The following is an 11,127-nucleotide window of genomic DNA, read 5'->3' as shown; positions in this document are numbered from 1 at the left end:
GTCAGAACCATAGGCGGTATCTAATACCCAAGTAGAAATTTGATTTAATGACATATTCACTTCTTTCATGAACATACCTGAATCAGAAGCGGTAGTCTCACTACCCTTCTTCTTCTTCATTTCTGCAAGGTAAACCTTGCAGTTCCTCTTCCAGTGCCCCACCTTGTTACAGTAAAAGCAAACAACTTTGCTCTTGGGGTCTTCAGCTTTTGGTGGAACCGGCGTTTTCTCACCTACTTTCTTCTTCTTGGAAGGGTTCCTCTTCCTTTTCTTAGGATTGGAACCTTCACCAATTAGAAAAACAGAACTCTTCTTAGGGGGAAAATTCGATTCCGCGGTCTTCAACATGTTGTGGAGTTCAGGCAGGCTGACATCCAACTTATTCATGTGAAAGTTCACAACAAACTGCGAGAATGAACTCGGAAGCGATTGCAAGACCAAGTCTTGGCTCAGCTCCCCATCCATGGCAAAACCAAGTTGTCCAAGATGTTCAATCAAATTGATCATCTTAAGTACATGGTCATTCACAGATGATCCCTTAGACATCCTATAACCGAACAGCTCCTTCGATATCTCATATCGAGCTGTCCTCCCCGCCACATCATACAACTCTTGTAGATGCATGAGGATAGTGTGAGCATCCATATGCTCATATTGCTTCTGTAGCTCAATGTTCATGGAAGCTAGCATGATGCATTGAACAATATTTGCATCATCTATCCACTTACGATACACAACATGTTCATCATTATATGCATCACTAGCAGGTTCAGTAGGCTTAGGTGAGTCAATCACGTATTCCAGCTTTTCAATCCTGAGAACAATTCTCAAGTTTCGAAGCCAGTCAGCATAATTAGGACCAGTCAATTTGTGAGCATCTAGTATGCTCCTGAGTGATAGTGCAGAAGACATAACGTACAAAGTAAATTTGTAAATGATAAACACATAACAACACTTAGCAAATATTCGATTTCATTTCAAAATACTATATGAATCGGGTCTTTATTCATAAGTGGCTCCCACTAGTTTTCCTAATTTATTCAATCCCCTACATGAAAAATTAAGCATTCATAATGCTAGTGGGAATAGGGATCCTAATTCCATTACACAACCCCGGCTGTGGCACGAAACGCCATGTAATGTTCAATAGGCAGACAACTCTTGTCAATTACATCTAATGTTATTCCCTAATCAAACTTTAGCCTCTTGAATAATTGAGTCACAGCTGTGGCACGACAAACTCAATATTCTAAGTCAAGTCTAACCCAACATTCCGTACAATTGAATCAGTCCCCAAAGGCCCACGGCTGTGGCACGTAACGACCTTTAGATTCTTATTCAATGTACACATCTCTATGTAATAGACAAGTATTTCTTATTTCGAAATCAAAGCCCTCGGCTGTGGCACGAAACGACAATGATTCAAAAATAAGAACTACTTTCTACCATGTTGGAAGGCTATGACCGACACAAGCTCGTTGTATCATTGGCCAATTACTACTTGATATTATTTAATTTTAGAGGGATTATATTACGTTACAATCATAATCATATTATAAAGAGATTCTTCCTTTTAAATTAAATATTTCAAATCAATAATCAATAATCAGACGATTCCCAGATCGGGTGGAGCATTGTCAAGAGGCGTCACTTAATAACCCTTTCTTACAGATAGAAATCTGTTGTTGACAGAATCATCCTTTCTCTCATATCAAAAATTCATATTCAATTACGTGTTTCACAAACACAAGAATCTCATGATTGTATTCATAATATTGTTCTTAAGGTTATGAAACAATTTCACTATACTAGGTTGTCTAACAAACGCCTTATATTTATTTAAGTTCACCTAAATCTATCATCGCATGATAAACTAAGCATATATCACATATATCAACATGAATAAGCATCAAGGTAGGCATGTTACATCATCTAGCACATTAGTCTAAGCATTATACATCTCTATATATCACATGAAGCATTTAAAATCAATTAAAACAGTCAAAAAACAACTTTAAAACCCTTCATGGAAATATAAACAGTTCAAAACTTTTATATAAACTAAAATTGATCACTCCATTAGATCCGTCTCGAAAAAACAAATCCAACGGTATATTGCACGCCTAAAACGGAGTTACGAAACTCCCAGAAAACCAATTTTAAAATCAACAGAAGGGCTGTAACGCATTACAGGAACGCGTTACAAGCCCTGTAACGCATTCCGGTGATACGTTACACCCCTTTTAAGCCATTAAAGGGTGTAACGCATTCCGTGAATGCGCCACAGGTGTGTAACGCATTCCCGGAATGCGTTACACCCCTATATTTATTTTTTTTTGCAGCAGCCGACAGAATTTTTTTTTCTCGCATCGATTTCCGCGTCTGTCAGTCCTGTTCCTGTCTTTCTCCGTGCAACTCACAGCAGCAGTACAACAAGTAGATGACAGGATATATACATACATACAATTCATATATATATAATTATTTATATATCTTTATTTAATTAAGAATTTAATTGAAACAACTTCAAAAATTCATAATAAAAAATCTATACATCATAAAATTATGAAAAAAATACCCAGACGATCTATAACACTTGTAGAACCCAGATCAACATTCAAAATTATTCTGAGAAACGATTTCTCATCAGACAAAATTAATCCATGATATAACTTGTAAAAATCATAATTAATTCATACAAGCACATAAAATTCTGAAATTTTTACCACAGATCTATATGCATACAACCTATGCTCTGATACCATTGTTGGATTTTTAACGCAGCGGGGGCATGGAAAAACACTTTTACACATACAAAATCCAAATAAAAGCATATAAATCGTGAATAAAAATTCGAGGGATCGAATCTAACCTTTTAAAATAATTCAGAGACAACGATCAGAGATCCTTAGCAGTTGCTCCTCAAGTGTGAAGCACTCCACCGGTATCCACCAAGAAAATGATGTTAAGGAGGAGGAAGGAGGTGGAGAGAATTGGGTTTTCCAAACTTTTTGGGTTTTCGGGTTCGATGTGGGTAAGAATAAAATAGGGTCTATAATAGTGTATTTATAGGCAAAATTTTCAGCTGAAATTTTCTCATAAATATTATTATTATCCCATTTATTATTCTCATTAATAATTAAAACACCTTTTAATCATTAATCCTTTTTCTAAACACTTTAGAAATAATTCTCTCTCTTGATTTAATTTCCAAAAATTAAATCCTTTAATTAATAATATTAAGAACTTTTCTTAATTAATTTATAATCAATTAAATCTCATTTAATCAATTATTAAATTTGCCAATTAATTATTTATTTCATAAATAAATAATTATTAGCCATTATTAAATAATTCCTCCACCATTAAATCATTCTCTTTTTATGGTGTGACCCTGTAGGTTCAATATTAAGCTGGTAGTAGAAATAAATAATAATAAAACTATTTTATCATTATTTATATAAATTCTCTAATTTATTAAATATGATTAATTAATTAATCACATTTATTCTACATCGTGAGTGATGCTTCTCAACATATCGCGACTATCCGGATAATATGAATTCACTGCTTAGAATACCAAGAACCTGTCAGTGAATAGTTACCGTACAATAAACTCCTTCTACCCTACAATGTCCCGATTAAATACAAGGCATGGATCTCGTGTCAAGCCTATCTAATTCAATCACTTTGCTTACCATTTACTATGCGTAGTTCTATGCAAATTAGAAACTCCTTTCTAATTTCATTTACTCTGGCCAGAGATTCCTGAACTAGCATAAGTGGATCAGCCTTGAACATTCGCTTCCTTCACTGGAAGGGGTAGATCCTTTATTGATCATACACTATCTTCGTGTACAAATTCCTATACCCGGAAGAGCCCTAATAATTGTCCCTGGAGACTAAGAACTAAACCAAAGCATAGTTCAGTGTACACAAGATGACTATGATGACCTCAAGTCTAAGGATACTTGTACAACTATCACTACGCGAACAACTGCTGACACGTGAGTGAACTCCATCAGTTGTTCAGCTGGGCGAGTCATGTTCAGTGAACTTATTCTATAATAAGCACCTACATACTAGCTATAGTGTCACCACACAAATGTCTATGAGAACAGACATCCTTCATAATGAAGCAAGCATAGTATGTACCGATCTTTGCGGATTATTAATTACCAATTAGTAATCCTATGACCAGGAACTATTTAAGTTTAGAGTTATCATCTTTTAGGTCTCACTATTATGATCTCATCATAATCCATAAAAAGCTTTACTCTAAACTATGGTATATCTTATTTAAACACTTAAATAGATAAAGCCCGTAATAAAAACAAAACAAGTCTTTATTAATATCAATGAAATCAAAACAGATTACATAAAGAGTTATTCCTAAATCCTAATACCTGATTGGACTTAGGACATATTCCTTTCAATTAAGTTATTTTTGACAAACAGTTAAATGTCATTTGCATAAATTCTGAGGAAAAGTTCTGATGGAAGTTCTGATCATTAAACTCTGAAGAAAACAAGTCAGTATTTGTATGAAGAATCACAGAAAAAGATTTTCACTTTTTGAGGACATAAGCCATGTTCTGATGACTGTTAAAATCTGATATAAGTTAAGTTCTGATATTAAATCCTGATGGAATTTTTGATGCTTACGTGGCATTTTTCTTTACTTGACTTATTTGTGGTAAAATCTGAAACGGTCATATTTAAATCAGAATAAATTTGGTAAGATAAAAATAGTCATAATCATTATGGGTTAGTGGTTAACGTGTATGTCTTGAAAAACTGCATGTGCACAGTAATTGTTAATTATTTCCCGTTTCCATTAACTCTTGCTTTAGATCTTTTACTGACTGTTATTATTACACATCAGTCTAGGGAGTCGAGGGATCATTGTTTTTACTTGTAATCATTAACCAGTCCTCGCGTCCCTTGGTATTCCATTGCCTATTTAAATGACTGATCATTCATCAGTAAAATCACATCTTTTCATTTCTCTCAAACAATGGCACACTAAGTTGGTTTTACTGCTATGGTACAGAAACTGTGACCATTTTTCGAAATGGAATTCCGACTGTATATCCTATCAACAGCATTCCATTCGACATCTGGATTTAACTTCCAGGCAACATTAAAAATGATCTGATGACTTTCCAAAGAGAAGTTCATCTTCGTATTCTTAAACAGCAGGAGCAAATAATTCGTCTTGCTATTCTCTTTGTTGAAAGTAGGAAGAAGAATTAATTATCATCCATTCGTTTCTCTTCACCGTCAGCTTTGTCAGTCTTCTTAGACTAGGACTAAGGTTGTTGATGTTAAGGATCTTAGAATAGGACTATCTTGTAACTTTTGCATGTAATTGATAAATTTCATGAAATGTACTCATCTGATATATTAATGAAATTTCCTTTAAATTGCAAGATTTGGTCTTTGTTTCTCAAATTATGTGACTGTGCATGTTTTAATTGCAATTTTTTAATCTTTACTTCATCGATTTTTAACTTTATCCTGTGATGAATGTTTTGATTCAATAATGGTCAATAATAAATTTTGATGATTTGAGGAAATAATTGAATCACGAGTTCATGCATCTGAACCTGTGATAGTAGAAGCTGAGAATGTTACTTCTCAAAAAGAAAAAGCAGCTCAAAGTTCTGATACTTTGAAAAGGAAATCTTTAAATTCAGATGCTGCTGAAGCAACTCCTTCATTGGCAAGGAGATTGAAGAAAATGAAGGCTAGTAGGTATTTGGCTAAGGCTATATCAGAAGATACTGAAGAAGCTGAGGAAGGGGATCAGGAATCTCTGATCTCACAAGAACCAATTATCATTGAAGCCCTTCCAGCTCAAGCCAAAGACACTTCTAATGACACAATTGTTACCCCTCATGTCTCTCCTATTAAAGCTACAGATGATGCTAAAGAACAAACTGATAATGCTGAAATAGATATTCATAATTTGAATATACCTCAAGTTCTTTATCTGAAAGCTCCATCTACATCAAAGACACCAGCTCTGAAGATAAATTCTGCTGATCAGAATTTAGATGATGTTATCCCTGAATCTCCAGTAGCTTCACACACTGTTGAGCTATCAGAACAGAATGAGTCTTCCTCAAGTTCTGATGACAGTGTTTCTGTTGAGACTCCAGTACCTACTCTGGGTAAGGAAGAATTGGTGAATAAATCTGTTGAAAAGTAAGCACCTATTCCTTGGGAGGATACTCACAGAGGTGTTGAGTGGACCAAGAAGTGGAATGAATCAGATTTTATTCCATGTTCTAAAATTTTTACAGAGCATATTGCAAAAGTTGATGAGTTGCTCATAAATGCTGATTTCAAGACACAACTCAAGATCACAGCTCTATCTATAAAACATCTTCAAGGTCTACATACTTCTACTCATGAAAAGGTTGATACACTCAGGGAACAAGCTGATAAGTTTAATCTACAAATCAAGCTTGACAAGAACAGGTATATCAGGCCTATTTCTGAAAAAGTTGCAACCATTGAGAAAACTCAAGAGAAGCAACATGCCCAAATTGATGAGGTTCTGGCTAATCAAGCTTCTCAGAAAGCTCAATTGGATGAAATTCAATCTTTAGTTGAACTTCTTCTTTCTCTCTTACTTCCTGATGATGCCAAAAAGGGGGAGAAGGTAGTTAAGTCCAAATGCTCACCTACTCAAGAACTGAAGAAAAAGGATTATAAAGGTGATGACCAGGGAAACTCTGAAAAAAGCAGAGGTCAAAGAAAAGTTCAAGGAAAATCTTCTATTCAGAACAAGTCAAGTTCTGATGCTGTGAATGCTCAAAGATTGAAGTCAAGTGGTGATAAGCAAAGTCTGATGTCAAGTTCTGATATTCTGCTTCAGTCAGGATTTGAAGACTCTCAGAAGTTTTTGCAAACTCTGAAGTTAAAGGGGAAGCAGACTACTATTTATTATAAAGATCCTAAAATCCAGACACTTGATGAGGAGATAGCAAAAAGATTATTTCTGAAACACAATCCAGGAATGGATTTAGAAACTCTCAAGGAGGAAGAAGCTAGATTTACTGTTGAGCAGACAAATCCTAAGTCTAAAGCTTCCGATGCAAAGAAACCTCCAAGGCCTAAGGAAAAAGGCATTGTGATCAAGGAAAAGTCAAATTCTAAAACTTCAAAGTTCAATAATAGATCACAGACTGAGAGTGATCCCAAAGACAAAGGGAAAGGAAAAATTTATGAACCAACCAAGTCACTGGACTTGAATACTTCTCAAGATCTGATGAAACCAGTGTGTAAAATGGTTCAAGTATCTGATGATAATCTTGTTGAAGATGAAACTGTTCAAATTCTGAAAAGAAGAAAGATATTTGAAGATTCTAAAACAACCTCTGACACTGCTCAAGTTGTTATTCAGAATAAAGGACAGGAAGGTACAGAAGAAACAACATATTCTGATCAAGCTATCAAGACATCAACTACTGACAATGCTCAACTTGATTTGGATAAAATGACAATTGCTGATAAGAAGAAGCTGTTATGGAAGAAAGCTACTCCAGTTGAACCAAAATCCAATCTCATGATTAATCAACTTGCTACATTTGGGTTGAAAGCCAAGCAACCTAGAGATAGAGCTGGATTAGGTTCTGACGAAGAGAAGATTCAAACAGGAGTAGAGGTTACTCTAAGAGATCCTTTCATATTGAAAGACAAACCATATGAACAAATCAAACAAAGGCACATTGACAAGGTGTTGTCTGCTCAAGTTGTGATAGATGCTCATGATAAGGAGAATCTAAAAGAGAAATTGTTCTTATTTCTCAATGATGGAAGGACTTATAGATTAACTGATACTAATGTATTAAAGAAGTCTATCAGAGAAATTCAACATATTCACTATCTTCTGGAAGTAAAATCTGATATTACGAGAAGATGGTCAGAATACATTTTGAAGGCTATAAGAGATCTATTCAGAATCTCTGGTACAAAGACTTCTCATTACAGTCCAATGATTACTGAAGGTGATGGAAGAGAAATTCCTATGCACCCTGTAAAGAGTCTGCACAGCCAAAACTTGAACAAATCCAAGTTTATGGTAGGAGAAATAATGATGGCACGCACAAGGAGAGCACATCCCTTGAAGCTCCCTCATCCATTCAAGGGGAGCTGCCAACACTCAATCCTGAGCTTAACAATCTTATATCTAATATTTCTACTTCCAATACTGAAATACTTGAATCAAATCCTCAAGTGTTGCCCTAGTCAAGTTACTTGGTTCAAGAAACCTTGCTCACCACCCAGAAACCACAATTATTTGGTGAGAGGCTACATGATAGGGTAGACCATAATGACACCAACACAAACATTGGGGATTCATCAGTTTTTACTGAAGACCCCATGGAAATCACAAATGCACCTTCATGTGCAAATCAGTCTTTACAGACTGTTAGCTTTGAGGGTAGTACTCCTGAGGGGGAGCTATCTAAATCCTCTCCAATTCAATTGGAGGTTCCTGTTCCAGGAATAACTCCCCACAAAACCTGGCTGAAATTGCTCTGATAATTGAAGCTGGGAGTACAGTTGCCAATGATCATGTCATAGAGGAGGCAAGTATAGCACATTTAAGTGACAGTGTGGTGAAAGACATACAAGAGTTTGAGACTGGTGCACATGACAGTAACCCAGTCAAATCCCCTCCAATTCAATTGGAGGTTCCCACTACATGTGAGGAACAACAACTTGTCACAAACACAGAGAAATATGTGAGTCAAACTGTGACTCCTGTCACAGGTGGTTCTGACCCTTCACAGCAACCATCAACCTCACAACCTCAACAACCACATCTTCTCTCTCAATGGCTGCAAACATCTGACTCTCAACCTACATCTATGTATGATCTTCTTGTTGAGTAGATTTCTGGATCAGCAAACATCTCACGAGCAATCAGGACTATCAAGCCATTATGCTAACATACAATAAAGAAGTGGAAAAATAGAAGGAGGAAATTATAAATGATGCAGAACAAGATGGGAATGTAGATGCATGGCTATCCAAGGATTTTGTTTTGGAGATGGATCAAGTCTTGGCTAGGTTTAGGGATGAATATGTCACTATTCTTGGAAGCAATGCCAAGGCCTTGACTCCATAGGATGTTTATGATGCAGTCACAGAAGTTTACAAAGCTTAGCTTAAGGCTTTTCACCTCTTTGGTAAAGCTCTAGAAGTAAAAATGACTGGTCATGAAGAAAAGATAAGGAAGCTGGTGAAGGAGAAAATGGATAAGATCATACCATCTCAAGTCAAGATCACCTGCAAATTTAAACATTTTGCTGATTAAATCGTAAGGCTTGATCTGAATTCTGTGGAAAAAGAGGTCAAGAATCTGAGACAATCCTTCATTGCTCTTCATGAAGTGGTCCAACAATAAATCTCCAATTCAAATGACACATACATCAAGCTAGACCAGCTTCACCAGACCAGATATGAGCCTTCTACATTGCTTATGGATGGTATCAAACAGGATGTGGAAGCAACATTTGGCTCCTCAACATCGACAAGCTCTCATCCACCTGCCTCTACATCTACAAATCTTCAAATCAAGTCTATTCAACAACAAGTCTCCACCTTGAAGTCTTCAAATGACCAGCTCACAGCTCAAGTGCATGCTCTCACTACACTGGTGAAGAGTCAACAGGATGATATTCAAGCATTGGTGGACTCCCACAAGCATTTACAAATGCAAAATTCTGTTGCTTTGGGAGCCATCATGGGTAAACTCAATATCCCATTGACGGCACTTCCTGAAGCTGTGAGGCCCGAAATTCCTACTCCTCTTATCATGCCTTCCAACAAGACTAAGGGGGAGATAGAGGCTAGGCTAAGATCATCTACTTCAACTGTCCAAGCTGCTGACAAGAGCAAATCTCAAGAAGTTGATATTGGAATGGAGAGGCTTATCAGAGCAGCCGAGGGACCTAGTCTGAGCAGAGAATTTGATGAATTACTCAAGGCTCTCAGGGCTTCTCTAAATAACAATTTTCTTCACTTACAAGAAGGCCTTGAACATGACAATAAATTCTATAAGGGCGATCTTGGTGACAAAGGATAACTTTCAGGAGAGAAGGATTGTAGTAAATATAAATGACTCAGGGGTAGAAAGGTGTATGTATGTGTCCCTTAACTATCTTATCTCTAGAAGGGCATCTGAATTGGACATTTTGATAAGCAAAGTTCAAAGAGTGATTCATGAAGACACTCTTTTGCTAAATGAATTGAAGAATGCTCAAGTGGCTGCTTTTCCAGAAGCATATTTACAGCCAAGCAAGGGAGTGGCATACATCTGTCTTACCACCAAACACTTCAAATACTTCCAGTTTCCTGAACAATGTGTCATGGCCAACAAAAAGCTTATCATGATTCTGGAGTCTGATTTGAAAGTCAAGCAAAACAAGACTATTGAAGATGAAGAAATGATTAAGCTGTTGGGGAGATATCTGAGGAATTCTGAAGCCAACTTGCCTAAAACTCAAATCTATAAGGATAACTTGGATGATGATGAGCCGAAGAAAGATGATCAAAAACCTTCTAGCTCAAATCCAAGTCAATCCTCTAAGGCTGCTGGAAGCAAGGATGAAAAGAAGAAGGATGATGAGAATAAGAAAGGGGGTGAGATAAGAAGGAAGAAAAAGGAAGATAGCTCAGGACCACACCAATAAACCCTAAAAATCCAAACAACTCAAGCTCAAACCTCAAAGCCAACAAACTCATATATTGAACCTCAGCCTACCTCAAAGCCTAAATTCCTATACAAACAGACTGCCAACACCTTTCTAAAAATACCAATCACCTCAAGCCAAACATCTCTCAAGAAAATTGCAAGCCTACCTTCTGTCAAGCCATCATTCAAAATTCACTACAAGTCTGTTGGGAGGAAATCTAAGAAAGCCAAGCATACTGAAAAAGTAAAAGTTACTGAGAGGGCCATCTGGAACTGTTTCAAGCGAAGTGATTTTCTACTTCTAAATTGGTGCATCTCAGATGAAGATTATTTTCAACAACTAGCTGAGGAAATAGTTAGAGTATGGGTTGTAACTCTAAGGGAAGTAAGAATCTACTATGAGGATGGGTCTT

This window comes from Apium graveolens, chromosome 4 (genome assembly GCF_009905375.1).
Source record: "Apium graveolens cultivar Ventura chromosome 4, ASM990537v1, whole genome shotgun sequence".
Taxonomy (NCBI): Eukaryota; Viridiplantae; Streptophyta; class Magnoliopsida; order Apiales; family Apiaceae; genus Apium; species Apium graveolens.
The sequence above is the reverse complement of the archived record's forward strand: the minus strand, read 5'-3'. Positions refer to the sequence as shown.